Genomic DNA, 15,584 nt, shown 5'->3' with positions numbered 1-15,584 from the left:
ATAGGGCAGGAACCTGGAGGCAGGGGTTGATGGAGAAGCCATGTGGGGTGCTGCCTACTGGTTTGCTTCTCAGGGCCTCCAATTGGGACTTATTTCCAAGTCTCTGCTCCCTCCTCTCTCTGTATTTTCCAATCTCTATGTCTAATAGTCACTGTCATACATTCAGATAAACTTTCTCAGCTTCCACGCTTGAAAGAGAACACAGAATCCTCATCTTTTCTGTGTTCCACATTTTGTTTCATACAAGCGGTCTCCAGCTTCACCTATTTTGTTGCAAAAATTAGTTTTCTTGGTCTCTATACAGAACACCCATTTCCAATCTATTAACCGGCTCCCTGGAGTCTTGCATGGAGAGGTGAATGGGCTTCATAGGAAGCATACGTGTAGACACATCTTTGGGTGACCTGGAAAGTTTTCCAAAGGGGAAAACTGTAAGGCACTTTTAAAAATCCCTCCAATCTGGTGAAATGCATCCTTTCTTCTGAAAAAATAATATGTAGCTGGAAAAGACTGTCAGTGCGGTAAACTGTGGTCAAGTGAGGTCAGTGAGCCCATGGATGTTGAATGGTGTTCTGGATCCTCCAGGATGAAGCCATGCATCTGCTAGTGGCATCAAGTAAAGATGATGAGTGGCTTTTTTTTCTGAAAACAAAACAAAACAAAACAAATCAAGACAAAACAAAAGGAACAAGATTCAGCAGAAACCCATTTCAGATCCCTAGCTACATTTCTGTAGACAACTTACACCATTACCCAATTATCATTTCCTTCTTATCTCATCATCGATGAGAAAGAACATGACATTTACATTTAAGACTTTTTGTAAGATTAAAGGACTTAAAACTGACTGGGAGAACAGAAGTGCTTAATAAATGGCAGGAGCTACCATCATTACATCTCTTTGAGCCTATGTCTCTTGAAAGAAATCAAAACAAAAGGAACAAGCAACATTCCCATCTTGGCTAAGGTTTTCTTTAAAAGATTTATTTGTTTATTTATTATGTACACAACATTCTACCTCGATGTATGCCTGCAGGCCAGAGGAGGGCGCCAGATCTCAGTACAGATGGTTGTGAGCCCCCATGTGGTTGCTAGGAATTGAACTCAGGACCTCTGGAAGAGCAGCCAGTGCTCTTAACCTCTGAGCCATCTCTCCAGCCCCCTTGGCTAAGGTTTTATTGCTGTGAAGAGACAACCATCTCTTCTAAAGAAAATGTTTAATGGGGTGGCTTGCGTATAGTTTCAGAGGTTCAGTTCATTGTCATCATGATGGGGAGCATGGTGTACAGGCAGCTGTAGTGCTGCAGCTGTGAGTGTTATATCTTGCAGGGAACAGGAAGTCAACTGACTGTCACAGTCAGGGAAGCTTGGGAAAAGAGACCCCCAAACCCACTCCTACCTTGACACACTTCCTCCAAGAAGGCCACACCTCTTAATCATGCCACGTTTTTTGGAGGCCATTTTCTTTCAGACTTCCACAGTTCCCTGTTTTAGGTCAGGCTTAAATGGGGCTGTGAAAATATTTATCTTATTTAGCATATAGTTCAGTATTTGATGAACAGCTGGGCAGGAGAGATTTCTTAAAGTCTTCTTAGCACTTTGTCAGGGTTAAAGAATCTCTGTGATCCACTTCAGTAGCAGAGAAGTAGTAAATATAGACACAATTTAACATTTGGATAAGCTTATAGTGATCTTCTGAATTAACTAAAACACTGAATTCCGAGATGCTTCCATTTAAATTCCCCAATTAATGGAAATATTGTGAAAATAATTGACTTTATTTAAAAGGAAAAAGCCCATTTCTCCTTTTAAAAAAATCTCAGTTAATGGAGGCAGGCATAGTTTGAGTATAAATTAACAAACCCCTTTAGGGAGGAAAGAGAAAAAATAGGGCATGTTTAGTCTTTTCTCTTGAGAGTTGGGCTGGTTTATCTACTGCCCTTTCAAAATGGGCTATTAATTTGACTCCCCTTTTGGCTTTGCCTTTATATTAGAGCTAATGGAATTGTCTCCTGATGTCCTCATTTTCCATTCCTCAACCTGTCTGAACTTTTGCCTACAAAGGTTACCATTTCTATGAAGTCATGCAATTCATCATTACTACTGAGACAGATTTATCCGGAGTTTTCTCCCCACAAATGTCTGTAAGCATGGTGACTCTTACATCTGAGGTTGACCACAGGGGTTGGACATAATATTTACAGTATCCAGGCCCAAACTAAAACACAGAGAGTCTCCCAAAGCCCCACAATGGGAGCTATAACTAGGATAGAATGGCAGTGAATTTATAAGAATTAGAGGGAAGAAAATGCCTCTGAAGAATGAGAATTGCCACTTGATATGGTGGCATATAGAGATGAGCTTTTATGAACTCAGGGTCAATTATTTTTCACTACACTGAACACTAAACCCACGCGACCTTTGTAGGTGGGATAAAGTGTGTGGACTCATAGTAGGTCAAATACTGCTATTCCAAAGGATAGCCGAAGGATGTTTGTGCTTTCATGGCAAACATCAGTATTTGATCCCAACACAATTTCTTACATAAGAAGAAAAGTAGACCTACATCTCTTCTTGTTGACTTCTATGTCAATGCCAGTGGGCATTGATATAAAACTAGAAAACTCTTCCACTTCTGGTATTCAAAGTCATCGTTTGCAGCCTCTTGTTGATGTCATGTTCAAGTACTTCTCTTGAAGGGTACATCCTGATTGTGTACCCTATCGTGGAGCTACAGAACTATTATCCAAGTGTCAAAATCTGTCCTGTGGGCTAGTGAGATGGTACAGTGGATAAAGAAACTTGTCCCCACTCCTAACAATCCAAGTTCAATCCTCAGACCTCACATGGTAGAGGGAGAGAATCAACCCACAAGCTGTCTATCCTTTGGCCTCCACACATGTCCCATGGAATGTACACATACATGCACAAAATCAATACATTAAAAGTTTTTTCAAAATCCATTTAAAATCAATTTTCTTCATTGGAGCTGCTTACAAGACAACAAATCCCTTTTGATGGGTATTCAGCAGATGCCGTAATGGCCTTCCTTTATGTTTCCTGAGCATTGTCAGCGGTGGAGTCCTGTGGAAAGCAAGAGAGCTTCTCATTCCCTTGAGCTTTGATCTCCGCAGGGAAGAAATTTGATGACAGTCATGCTTCTTCCAGCCTATGTGCTTACCACTTCCAACATCCTAAACACTTACATCAACGTGGTTCTTTTCTTTGAATGTTATCTGATTGGCCTGCAACCTTCTTAACCAGTAGGACGTCAAATCTAAGAGGAGGAAAGCAGTGAATTAGAGCCCTACCAATGCTGTCTTGAAGATTAAGCATCTTCTCTGCGGGTGTCTGAAGTCTCTGTTCTTAACTTGCAGTGAGTCCACAGCCGCTCACAAGGGAGACAATTAGAGTAAGACCCAGGAATCCAGAATGATCTCAGTTCCATTAAAGCACCCAATGAACACTTCCATTGTAGGGATATGTGAATTGAGTCTAAGAACTGCCACAGCATGCCAGGTTCAAGTCACAGCTCTGCCAGGTAGTATCTAGATAATCAATGTTGTGTTTGACTTTTGTAACCATAAGAGGCATCCGCAGAAGATTACTGAACTTGCCTTGATGTATCATTATTTTGAAATTAATAATGATTTTTCAACACAGGGCCTGAAATTTTATTTTGTACTGGACCCAGCATATTATGAAAGTTGCTCATATACATTGTTTAACTTATCTAGCCTAATATTCTCATCTAGGAAATAGGATCATGTATGATATAATTTCCAGAGAGTTTTAATTAGACAATCCACATCCTCCATGTCTGTCTCAGTGAGCTCAACCCCCAATGTAAGTCAGTGTGTTGTAGGAACATCCGACATGAATTATTCTAGAAATTAATGTATATTCTTCCATAATGAACACCTCCAAACTCTACACAACTTTACCTTTTGGTGTACAGTTTTTGGTCTCCAAAATAGATAATACATGTTTTGGGGAAAAGAAAAATGATGGTTTGAATGAAAATATCCCTATTGGGCTCATATATTTGAATACTTCGTCCCCAGATGGCATGTTTGTTTGTAGAGGTTTAGGAGATATGATTTTGTTGGGGGAAGCATGTAACTGTGGACTTTGAGAGTTTAAAGACTTGTGTCTTTTCCAATCTGCTCTCATTGTTTTGGCTTGTCACTGAGGACATGAGCACTCAGCATCCTGCTTCAACCACAATGCTACTGGTGGCCTTGCCTTCCTGCCACCATGAACTCTAACCCTCTGGAACTGGAAGCCCATATAAATTATTTCTTCTACAAGTTGTCTTAATTATTGTGTTTTACCATAGCAACAGAAAAGCAATTACAACAAGAAATTAACTTGTTTCCTGTGTATATAAATTTTTTTTATTTGCAGATGACACAAGTTCTACACACATGGGATTTTGGAACAATAAATTGCTTTCAAAACAAACAAACAACATTGATGACAAGGCCAATAATCCAATCTTGGAAATGAATAGGGACATAGACAGTTTTTGTTTGAGGCAAAAAATAATTGGCTGTGGTGGAATAAATAAGTTCTTCCCAGTCTTTACCATTGTTCAGAAGACCAGAGTTCTTGAGAATTCATCTACAACTGGCTCAGTTCAGGAACTCAGTCCAGGCTAGCAAAGAGCAAGTTAGCTGATTACCACAACCCTACAGACTGACACCAGGAAGCACTAAAGAGAAAGACAATGAGGCATATGCAGGAAAGTTAAGTAGGTCCGGACAAACCACATTGCCTTGAGTGTCTACTGGTTCATGTACCTTACATACAGAATTTACCATGAGGACAATATTTTTAGTGACTTGTTGAATAAAATCCATGAACAAGTGAGTGGACCATTTAACGCTCATCTAGCTCTTGGTGGTAGGTAGTATCAGTCCCATCTTACAGAGGAAGAACTTAAATCATTCAACTAATAGTTACTGGAGCTAAAAGTCACAGCTGATTCTTAATTTTCTCATTTTAATTCTATTGCATGTGGCCCACCTTTTTATGCTGTGTAGGTGAGAGGCTCTTTACCTCTTTGTACCTTAAAAAAGTACATCTTAAAACTTACTGAAGACATCTCCTGTAGGACTGCACGCTCCAGAGTCTCTCATTCTCTGAGCATTGTCCAGTTGTGGTTCTGATGGAGGAAGGTCATTGGTTAAATAAAAAGAAACTGCTTGGCCCTCATTGGTTAGAAGATAAGTGGGAGGAGTAAACAGAACAGAACACTGGGAGGAAGAGGAAGTGAGCAGAGACTCCACAGCTCTCCTCTCGGGAGCAGAAGCCTCAGAGGGAGAGACGCCATGCTCCCGGCTCCTGGGCAGACACACGCAATGAAGCTCTGACCCAGGATGGACGTGGGCTAGAATCTTCCCGGTAAGACCGGTGCTCACAGATTATTAGAGATGGGTTGATCGGGATATCAGAATTAGCCAGTAAGGGCTAGAGCTAAAGGGCCAAGCAGTGTCTAAAAGAATACAGTTTGTGTGTTGTTATTTCTGGTGTAAAGCTAGCTGTTCAGGAGCCGGGCAGGACGTAAAGCAGGCCCGCCGCCCTTATTACTACATGGTTCTCCATGTTAGTTATCCCCTCCTGCAGGAGAAAGCTTCTCCGGAGATGACTGAACAAGACATTGCTCTATGTGTATAGCAGAATGTGGTTAGTAGTTGTTTTATTTCTATGTTCCTTTAGTAGAACAATAATATTTAGTTTTCCTCTAGGCTTAAGACCTATCTAGTCTCAGGTTCTTGTAGGAAGGTGAGGAGGACCAGGGAGAACATGGGGTAGGGAAAACTGGAATCAGAATATATTGTATGAAAAAAATATTTTCAATAAAAATTAAAAAAACCAACTTAGGCTCCAAAACCACAGAGAAACCCTGTCTCGAAAAAACCAAAAAAAAAAAAAAAAAAAAAAAAAAAACAAAAAAAAAACCCAACTTAACATCATTGCTGTGGGACAATTGTCTTGTACTCTGTAAAGACTTGTCACTTGTATTGTTTTAATAAAATGCTGATTGGCCAGTAGCCAGGCAGAAAGTATAGGTGGGCAACCAGGCAGGAAGTATATGTGGGGCAACAAGAGCAGGAGAGTTCTGGGAAGAGGAAAGGCTCAGTTTGCCGTCGTCACCCAGACCAAGAAGAAGCAAGATGAGAATTCCTCACTAATGAAACACACCAAGCCATGTGGCTAATACAGACAAGAATAATGGGTTAATGTACTGTGTAAGAGTTAGTTAATAAGAAAGCCTGAGCTAGTAGGCCAACCAGTTTATAATATAGTTTATAATATGTGTTTCTTTGGGATTGAATGACTGTGGGACTGGGTGGGACAGAAACCTCTGTTAATAGATCATTTTATTTTTATATGAAGTTTATAAAAACACCAAAAGTGCAGAATCATTGTAATCTTACTTTTAGGGACAACAGATACAATAATTAGGCATCCTTTGAGAAATAGTAAATATATCTCAATGAAGGAATGTAGAACATTCCAATATAAAATAGCATATAGAATTAATGTCTACCATTTTGTTTATTTACCTTAAATTTTTATTACTGAAGGCCAAAGAATAAATCTTAAAATTTGTTTCATTTTTATTAGTATTAAATATTTCTGCCACATCCAGCATGGCTCCAAGGGACAGAACTGACTAGGGTGGCAAGAGAATAAAGAAAAGACAAACATACAGAGACACAGAAAGTAGGGGGTTGGGTGATCTGGGTACTCAAATGAAGGAACCAGTTAGGAAACATTTCTTTATACCAATCATATTATACCAATCACTCCAGAAACTCAGTATGTTTATTATATAGAGATGGACACAATGGTGGGATTATTGCATACAATTGAATTAATAGATGTGATTATATACAGATTAACAAATTAACAAGTAGGCAGGGTTTATGGCATTCAGCTGGATTAAGGAGAAGGGGTTCTTTCATGTCAGTTCTAGCTCAGTTCCTCAAATTCCCATGTCTGAAGTGTGTAATGTCTTCAGTACTAAAGACTTAACTTCTCATTTTGATATACAGCCAAGGGTAATGACAGTAGCCTATATTGTTTTGGAGGTCTCTTGGACTCCCCTGACCCACAGTTTAATAGATTTCTCATGCATAAAACTTTGGTTGTGTTTGTGGTTTTTGTTGTTGCTCTGTTTAGGCTAAGCCTATGACTCTTTACTTTAGGGGAATATTATCACTCCTACTGGTATAACTTCATTTAAATTATATACAGCACACACACAAAGTGTAATCTTAAGTAAACATGAAGCAAAACAATATGATTCCCATGTTTTTGAAAACATCCTTAATGCTGTCTCTCCCTCTTTCCTTCCTCTCCCTTTGTATCTCCCATCTAGTAAAGTCTCCTCCCACTTTTTTCAACCTGGAACTGGTATCCCTACATCTAGAGCTCCTGAGAGGGGCCACTAGCCCACTGGAGAAGGTGGCTCTGGCAGGCCTTGCCCTTCCTCCTTCCCTCTGCCTTGCTAAAAACCTTTAGATCACATCCCGAAAGCTAGTCGTCAAGATTTATTTCCTTATTTGAACACTTTCTTATGCCAGACTCATTCCTGAGGATAAGTACCAAGGTCCAGCAATGAAAAGCCCCCTTCGGTTCAGCCTATTAACATGGCCAGTCAAACTATCCTAGCCCATTCTAACACAGTATTTCCTTGTTTTTTCTCTCTCTCTTCTTAAAAGTTAAACCTGCATGGTCATTTGCTGCTGTTTTCTGCCTGACTCAATGAGCAGCCATGTTAATTTTTCTTCACTGCTTGAAAAGGATCTCTCTAAGAAAGCAAGTGTTTGGGTGTGGTTTGTGCCTACTCCAGGGACTGGAAGGAGCCCCTGCTGTGCAGAGGTCTTCTTCACTCCGCATTGTCCCTTTTTACTTTCTTGATTTCTGCAGTTACTCTCGGTTATACACTTATATCTAGTGATTCAAAGCTAGGAGTTACAAATAAGATAGTATATAACACATTTGCCTTCCTGGGTCTGAGTTACCTCGCTCGGTTTCATATTTCTTAGTTTCATTAATTTACTTGCAAATTTCATGATTCTATTTTTCTTTATAGCTGAATAGAAGTCCACTGTGTATGTGTGCCACATTTACATATTTATGCCTTTTATAGGCTCCTTGAAGTCTTAGAAGCTGGCCGTGTGAGTGTATAATGATAGCTGCAGAAAATTTGTCTTACTGGAGGAAAGTTCATTTTGTGGTTCTCCGCTGATTTCAGAAAAAAATCCAATGCAAAGCATATGCATGGACATAATACATCAGCATGCTCCTCAGTGACTGATGGTGATGGTTCCTCCCCACCAGAGCACTGTGAGAGTAATGGACAGGGCATGGCCGAATCTTTCACATAGCTGTTACACACAGAAAGCCACCTGGAGGCCCCATTGTGTATAGTCTTAAGAAATTGTAGAGAATCAGGAAGCCCTGGCGAAGGCATCAGTTTTCATTATCACATTTTACCAAAGCCATGACTCTAGTGGATAAACGCTAACTTCCTCTGTGGGTCTAAAAGACTAGACATTGGCTGGTCAGTGAGCTAAGGCACGAGGCTTTCTTACTTCCTTATGTTTTCTTCTTTTGTTATTAATATTAAGCAGTTCTCCTTTAGACTTATTTGAATATACATTTAGAAATTAATATGCTTTGGGGTCTATGTGAAAAAGAATAATATAGAGAAAATGCATTGATTAAGGTATTGCTAAGACATCATGTTCTAAATTGTCCTCCTCCTCTGGAGAACTTTTCAACTTAGGTGTCTATCAGATTCATTGTTTACTGAGTCATCAAGAGAAATGGATCTTTTGGGTGTGGTGCTGCAGGTCTGTAATCCTGTAAGTCAGGAGTCAGAGGCAGGAGAATTACTGAAAGGTTAAGGTAAGCCTGGTATATTTAGTGAGTTTCAGATAAGCCAGGGCTACATAGTGAGACACAGTCTCTAAAACCAAACCAATACAATGTTTAAAAAGAGAGGACTGGGCCTAAGGATATGGTTCAATGTGTGTGTGTGTGTGGGGGGGGGGGGGGGGGAGTATTTGTGTAGCATATACAAGGCTTTGGATTCAGTCTTCAATATTTCCCCCTAAAGCATCCAAAAGAGAACTTGGGGACACTACATGCACACCCCCACCACAGTCATCCAATGTTATTGTCATTCACACACTTTCTATAAAAGAACATAGCAAATAGGGCAGAGTTGTGTGTGTGAAAAACAAAGTCAGTTTTGTACACGTTGCTGTGTTGTGGGGGTGGCACCTTCCCCACATCAGGCACAGCAGGTGCGCTTGTCGGATGCCCCTCCTCAGACACAGCCCTGGGTACCAGATGCCCTTCCATAGACCCAGAACTAACCCGGCAGCAGAAATGGCAGGAGCTGCAGGAGCAGCAGGCGCAGCAGGAGCAGCAGGGGCGGCGAAAGCAGCTGCAGTTCTTCAGGCAGGAGGTTCATTTGCCATCTGAGGGGCACTTGCCATCTTTGCAGGTGCAGGGGCCTGAGCAGGTGCAGCAGCTGCTGTGGGGAAGAGAGAGAGAGCAGTGGGCTGTACACACAGGCAGGAGACAGGGGAGGCTCTCTGAAGCCAGTACTGTCTGCTGTGCATGGCCCGGGCTTGCTCCTCCCGTCCCAGATGGGGCACACAGAACCATGCCTTTGGGCCTCTCCACCCTACTGCCCCCTCAGGTGCTTTTCCCACAGGGAAAGAAAGCGAGGTGCTCCAGCCGTGGTGGGGCCTATGAGCTGGTGATAGAACCAATTAGAGCCTGCTCTCTTCTCCTCCTCCTCCCCCTCCCCCTCCCCCTCCCCCTCCTCGTCCTCCTCCTCTCCCTCCCCCTCCTCCTCCTCCTCCTCCTCCTCCTTCTCCTTCCTCCATAAAATGAGAACCCTGGAGAAGGATGGTGGGATTGGAAGCTTGGCAAGCTCCAAATGAGGTAAAGCTGCCTTCCGGAGGGGTGGGGGTGGGGAGGAGCTGGTGTCGTGGGGGCTGCAATTCTTAAGATATTGCCATATTATTTTCTTGAAGAATTCTATTAAGCGCCTAGTACTCATTTGGAAATTTGAATGCTTGTATTATCTTTTGTATTTTACTGAAAAGTACCAATCAAGGTTTCTTTCTCAGAGGACAATTGAAACTCATATTTGTTCCTAAGAGGTTTGTAGATGTTCACTGAAACATCAATGACTAGGTGTCTACTCATTTGGTATAGAACCATACCAAGAGCAATCAGGGAATGTGACAGTGGCATTGCTTCAGCCTGACAGCTATCCTTTCCTATCACAGGCCGTTTTCTTATTTAAGTGATATTAGATGCTAAACAAAACGGTTGGGCTTAGACTGCACTAATAATGGCAGTAGGAAAGTTCTGGGAATCTCATGGTCTTGGATTTTTGCATTCCATTTTCTTCTTCGACAATGGGGCTTTAGAAACTTGCTTAGTGTTTGAAAGTGTACATTTTTGAAACCTCTCACATGGTAGACAGGAAAGTTGCATCAAAGGGCTACATCCTTCTTAGATTACTCAAGGGGCCCCTGTGGATGCCTCCCTGGGACTCCCGTCTTGTTCCCACTGCTGCTGTGAACACTATGCGAAAAGGTTTATTTCCCATGAGCACAAAGCAGTGGCCATCATCTTCCCTTCTGTCATCTGCCCTCAAAATCCACAGAGGTCTCCAGGCACCACCGTCTCCACTGCTTCTTTGCCTTCAAGTCTAAAGCCCAATGTCACTCCTCCAGGGATGCCTTTTTCAAGAGTTATTTCTTTACTCTTAATCCACCTCCACCTCGCTAGAAAGGACTTGTTTCAGGTTGTGTGAAACATATAATTCAGCATATAATCCCTATCGATGTTCACAGTAGTTACCACGTGGATTTGAATTGTTTATGTTAAAACATGTGTTCTTAAGAAAAACATATAAACATTCAAAGTAAACAAGCAATTTAATGAGCTGTTTGCTCATCCCACCCAACTACCATCATCTTTCCATTGCTAATTCTTATGTTGTTCCCATCACTCCCTACTCCCAGCTCTGTTATCTCATGTTTTTTACATTTGATGCAAAACTGACATGTAATGAAATGTGTAATTCCAAATAGATACATTTTGGAGACACTAAGATCCATCAAGGCTGTCAACATTCTCATTGACTGGGGAAGCTTCCTCATGTCTTATTTCCAGTTCAGCTCACTCAATCCCCTCACCAGGCCACCCCAGGTCATTTTTTTTTCTTTACCATAGTTTGTTTTGAAAGCTGCTCAATCTTTGGGAATCTGGGTATGTGCCGTGGCCAGCAGATAACAATGTGATCTCTCCTCCCCTTCCACACTCCCTGCCTCCACTTTCTCCCAAGTAGTAGGAAGTGCATAAGCAACAAAGTATGCCCAATCATCTCCCTGTTTTTTTTTTTTTTTTTTTAAGTGAGCCAATGGTACCCTTTGGAGATGAAAGCTGAACGAACTAGAGACCATGCATCTAAAACATTCTCCCTCTTTTTACACAAGGTGGTGCTCAGGCTGGCGGTCTTAGGAACCCTTTCTGTTGGTGGGTTTCTTTATGTGATGACTTTTTTGATCACCAGAGAAATATTCCAGTTACTTTCTTTCACATAAGAGCATGGCTTTAGAATAGAGAATGTGTAAAGGAACCTGTTTCTTCTACAGAATCAAGTTTAAGGGAGGTCCAAAGGAATCTAAATTTCAGGAAAAAGAAAACATCCATGTTCTAACACTTGCTATTGCAGAATGCTGCTGGTTACTGATGAGACAGAGTAGAAGGCAGGATTCTGGCCCTCCAGAGTCTTCCAATATAGGAATGGAATTGAGCAATTTATTTATACTCCTGGGCCTGTTTCTGTATCTCTCACTTTGTATGTTTTTTGTAAGGTTTTCAAGAGAAAAGAGAGATTAATCATGATTACATTTGATCACATATGACAGAAAATACAAAATCGAATTATTGTTCACAGGACAATAGTTTCTTGCATGAGTTTGGAATGGGACTTGGTTGCTGGAATAGGGACCCATGTTCTTTCATGTTGTTCCTCTTCTCTGTGTGGCTTTTATTTCAAGGTCCTTTCATTGTTTAGATTGGCTGTTGCAGCTCTAGACACCATGCTATTTACTATTGACAGTACTGGCTATTTAAGAGGAAACAAAAATTCAAATACCCCAAAGCCTAGAAACAGCTATCCATACTGGCCAACACACTAATTTATCTTTAGCGAAGAGGAGACCCTCACCCTCTCACCTCCAAGTATGGTCCATGATGCAACAGGCACGTTCCTTTTCTGGATTCTACTAAGGAAGAACTGGGGCAATGTATTATGCGTATAAAGCATCCAACCTTTTGCAAAATATCTATATTTCCGGTACTTAATTTGCTCTTCGTTATGCTCTGAAAGGAAAGACAGCCAGGTCTGATAGTCATCCCTGTTGTACACCTGATCCACATCACTAAGCAGCAGACCTGAGATTCCACAGCCAGTTCTTTGAATATTGGGAAGACAAAGCGAATAATCATGGTGTAGTGGAAAAACTCCAAGGCAAGGCTTCCAGCAGGGTGCAGGACAAAGGAAGTGGTCTAATCCTATAGACTCAGCCTCACCAAGATAGGTTCTCACCTGTATGACAAAGATGTTTAATCTCAGGTTGTGTGGACAGAAGTCTTAACACAATAAGTAAACACATCGGATCCATTTAAGGAAGTCACTGTTAATTATCAGGAAGGTTTGCCCGTCACAGTCTTGGAAAACTCCCCACTTTCCCGCCTCATTTTTTTCTTTTGTTCTTGTTGTTTGTTTGTTTGTAGAGTGAGAAAGCTTTGGATACCGTATTGCTGAAGTCTTCCAAATTCCCTCATTCTAGGAACCCAGGAAACAGCACAGACTAGAGCTCGGGTTGGAATTCTTATTGCTATTGGTATTTGGCCCAGAAAAAAAGTCAAATAGGTTTTGGACTCAGTATCCCCAGAGGGATGAGGATGGATAACTCGTAGCTTACTGGAAAGGACAGTATTATCCAGCCTGTTAATTCCTCACAGGCGGGGGTCCATCATCCATCTAGATTTACAATGTAATCTCTACTTCAAAGGCTCCACAGGATAAAGCTAGAGAATTCCTGTAAAGCACCTGACTAGGTCCTGTCACAAAGGGTTCAGGGACTTGTAAGCTTACACCAGCCGGTGCTCAGGCTGCTCAGGCGAGGGTGAGGGCGACAGGAAAGAGCCATCACATGCTGTAGGATAAGCCAGGGTGTCTGGCACTCTGAGTGGATCTCTAGGACAGGCTAGACTCCGTGTCCCGTGTCCGGGGCGCCTTTAAAAGCCAAAGAGCGAACGAGGGAGGAGTTTGAACCTGTTTGCGAACCGGGACTTGCACCACAGAGGGAAGGGGCGGGTTTACGGACACTGGCCATTCCTGGCTCCCGTTTGAAAAGACCAATCAGGGTGCGTTTTACAAAGGCATCTGGAGGGGCTGTCTGGAGCAGGCGGAGTCACAGCGTGCCTGGCCCGCCCCGCTGGGTGCGTTGCGGCTGTGCGTGGTGGCCTGCTGGCCTGCTAGCTAGAATGTGATTTCATATTGGACAAGTAAGTGACCCTCCCAGGGGCTCTTGCAGGCACGCTTTCAGCCGGCTCCTCCTGGAAAAGCTTCTCCAGCCTCTTAGATGTTTCCCTCCTTCACCTTTGGGTCTCACAGCAGCCAAAGTATTGGCTGGCGATTCACTTTCTTATGCCTTCTGGTGAGGTGTTCTGCCCAAGGGAGAGTGCAGCTTTCCCGGATCCCCAAGACTGCCCTACAGATGCCCGGGGCTTAAAGCCCTGTCAGTCTAACCGGTGTACTGTTAATACAATCGTTTTCTTTCTTTCTCCTCAGGCCCCACAATTTGCAGACAATTCTCCAGACATTTTTAGTCTTTCAGGTTTGCCAATGCAAGGTTTTTGAAGGCAGGTGCTGTTTATGGCTTTAGAAGCTGAGCAGCCATAGGTAATGTCTGAGTTGTACATCAGTTTAGATGGGGTAATGCCATCTTGTTACAGAGGTGTAGGCCAGGAAGGGTCTAGGGGGGATCTTTCATTTTTATGAACTTCATGTCCATTTCAGGATGGAGATGACGCACTGAGGGGGACCCCCTCTCGTTGGCTCTTCACCAAAGCATTGCTTATATCTCAGCACTATTTTTTCCCCTTAGTTAAACGTCTAGTTATGGCCATAGGTGCTGAAAGGCCATCATTCTTAGATTATATGTGAAGTGCGAGTTGAAAAGCCCCACCAGATTTTGCTTTTAAGTAGCAAATCAGTGAGGAAGAATTAAAGTCTTAGTCTGTGGCTCCATTTAAATGGTAGATTTGCCTTTTGTTTCGTTTTCTTGCTCTTCTAAAAAGGGTTTCTGGTCTTTACTGTGAGCAAAGTGTGAGTCCCAATGTTTCCCTCCTCAGTTGCTAGCTGGGGGTGCTGACACTCCCCTCCGCCTTCTGGAGTCCCCTGTTAGTACCACCCTCATGCTTGGCCTGGACTCAGTGACTTCGGGCTTGGCTGTGTGAGCTGGTGTTATGGTGCCTGAGGGTGGGAAGTAGGGGTGAGGAGGGTCTGCAGATGATTTTGGGGTGGTGACATAGGATTAGGAAGTCAAATCAAGCATGTTGGGGACGGGAATAACCCAGAAGGTGGAGTGCCCTTGTGAAGGAGGCCAGGCTCTCATCTAGGCTGTGATGAGTTTTGTTGTGAGCGTGTCTTCTGGAATCTAGTTTCTTTTTTATAAACTTACACTTAAAATCACAACAATTGCTCTATGTTTAAAACCACCTCCACCACCACCACAACTACCACCTCCTCCACCAGCACCACCAGCAGCATCACCACCACCATCACCCACCACCACTACCTACCACCATCACCACTGCCACCACAACGACCACCTCCTACACCAGCACCACTACCATCACCACCACCACCTCCATCACCACCTCTATCACCTACCACCATCACATACCACCCCCCCACCTGCATCCACCACCACCACCTCCTCCTCTACCACCACCTACCACCCCCACCCACCAATACCACCATCACCACCCACCAATACCACCACCACCACCCACCAATACCACCACCTCCATCACCACCTCCACCACCTACCACCATCACCTACCACCACCACCCCACCTCCTCCTCTACCACCACCCACCAATACCACCATCACCACCCACCAATACCACCACCACCACCTCTACCACCATAACCACCATCACCACCACCAGCATCAGAACCAGCACCAGCACCACTCACCACCAATACCATCACCACCACAAACACCACCTACCACCACCACCAACACCACCTACCACCACTGCTGCGAAGCCCTATCTTTGGATTCCTAGCAATGAGAGGGTCTGAAACGGCTGTTCTCCTGGGCTGTCACTCAACACTGATGGTTCTGTTGAGGAATAACTGACATGCAATTAACTGTAAGGTTTAGATTCTGTTTGCTGAGATCTTAAGCATTTCAGCATCATTGTTGATCATGGATATTGATTTATAATTTTCC

At 42.9% G+C, this 15,584-nt stretch overlaps 1 protein-coding gene across 5 annotated transcripts in view; it reads left to right on the top strand.

Moving 5' to 3' along the window:
* Window positions 1-13,491: 13,491 nt before the first annotated feature.
* Window positions 13,492-15,584, top strand: part of Fggy (FGGY carbohydrate kinase domain containing) — a 370,316-nt gene continuing 368,223 nt past the window's right edge. For all 5 annotated transcript variants that reach the window (XR_005974359.1, XM_041652162.1, XM_041652163.1 and 2 more), the window contains exon 1: window positions 13,492-13,626. The gene's annotated coding sequence lies outside the window, so the exon portion shown is untranslated. The remainder of the gene's footprint in view (window positions 13,627-15,584) is intronic.

Source organism: Microtus oregoni, unplaced genomic scaffold (genome assembly GCF_018167655.1).
Source record: "Microtus oregoni isolate MIOR12 unplaced genomic scaffold, Mior012 000005F_ref0000423, whole genome shotgun sequence".
In the NCBI taxonomy this organism is placed as follows: domain Eukaryota; kingdom Metazoa; phylum Chordata; class Mammalia; order Rodentia; family Cricetidae; genus Microtus; species Microtus oregoni.
Note: the sequence above shows the minus strand (reverse complement) of the source record. Positions and strands in the feature narration are given on the sequence as shown.